A 1,221-nucleotide genomic window follows, 5' to 3' on the forward strand; every position below is an offset into this window, starting at 1 on the left:
AGAAAATTTTCGAAAATTAAGAAAAAATTACTTCACAGCTGTCTGAGGCAAGCAAAAACTATGCATGTTAGTTGAGAGGGAGGAGGCAAACAGTTATACAAAAATTGTGTATGTATGCGTGGTATGTATTTACAACTCTGTGTGCGTGTTAGATTTAGAAAACCAGAGAAAAAGTGCTAAAAAATGGCAAAAATGGATTTTAGGAATTTTAAGAAAATACTATGACAAAAATTTGCATTACTTTTACGCTTTAGCCGCTGTGTGAGAAGAATGTGAATTGAATGCAGCGCCCAGCAAAGYTGTATCCTTGAATTGCAGACGCGCTACAGTTGTAGCTACTTGTGTGTATGTGTCTAGGTGCTGAGCAGCCTTTGAATGTTTAGCTATTGCGTAGTTTTCGCTGGMGTGCGTACCTTTGGAATCTTTTCTTTTAAATTAAATATTTTTACTRCTGACTTTACAACCTACAGGAGATTTCACCACCACTTTTATGTGTGCTTGTGTTAAAACCAAAAAATTTTCAATTCAATTTTTAATAAAGAAGCAGCAAATTAAGCCTTGCTAAATGAAACAAGCAAACACAAAATTCTTCTCCGCTGCAGACTTTACACGAAACGCGAAAAATTTACTATTGACTATTTGTTACGATTTCAAAATCTCACTTTACAATTTGCAAAAATTCTATATTTTTTATGTATATGTATTTTTGGTAGATGCTTTAGCCACGTTTACAAGTACCGTACGCGAGTTTCGAGTGCAACCGTTGCGAGCAAAGGACACTTTTAGTCTGTTGCCTGGTGTCGGCGGAAGCTTCGTGTTTCGTGGGTGTCTACATCAAAAGGAGTTGGTTCGCATGCCACCACATGGCCGAGTGCCTATAACGGTATTCATATACCTATGTATGTATAATGTTCAGTTAGTTGAAAAAGCGCGTTCGTTTGTGTACTCGTCAAGTGTRTGTGTTTGTGCAAGGACGACGCGCGCATAATTCGTTAGTTCGCCGGGAGTGCTTGCAATCGATAAATAGATGGTGGGTTCAAAACTGGTCTGGTGCTACAACCAAAACCACTACTGAGACCAAAACTCTACAACAACGTCGACATGCGTTTTGGTAGGCGACACTCGAGCTTTCGTTACACGAGTGTCGAGCGCAACGACACGACGGTGTTGATAAATAGCGAAGCTTCTCAAAAAACAAAGCGTCCAAAACAAGCCGCAACA

At 39.4% G+C, this 1,221-nt stretch overlaps 1 protein-coding gene across 1 annotated transcript in view; it reads right to left on the reverse strand.

Annotated features, from left to right (window-relative positions):
• LOC108977073 (serine-enriched protein) overlaps positions 1–444 on the reverse strand; it is a 31,567-nt gene extending 31,123 nt beyond the window's left edge. Inside the window, exon 1 of the mRNA XM_018946584.1 lies at positions 242–444. The gene's annotated coding sequence lies outside the window, so the exon portion shown is untranslated. The remainder of the gene's footprint in view (positions 1–241) is intronic.
• Between the last annotated feature and the right edge of the window lie 777 nt (positions 445–1,221).

Source organism: Bactrocera latifrons, unplaced genomic scaffold (assembly GCF_001853355.1).
Source record: "Bactrocera latifrons isolate USDA-ARS-PBARC rearing strain unplaced genomic scaffold, ASM185335v1 scaffold_83, whole genome shotgun sequence".
Taxonomy (NCBI): domain Eukaryota; kingdom Metazoa; phylum Arthropoda; class Insecta; order Diptera; family Tephritidae; genus Bactrocera; species Bactrocera latifrons.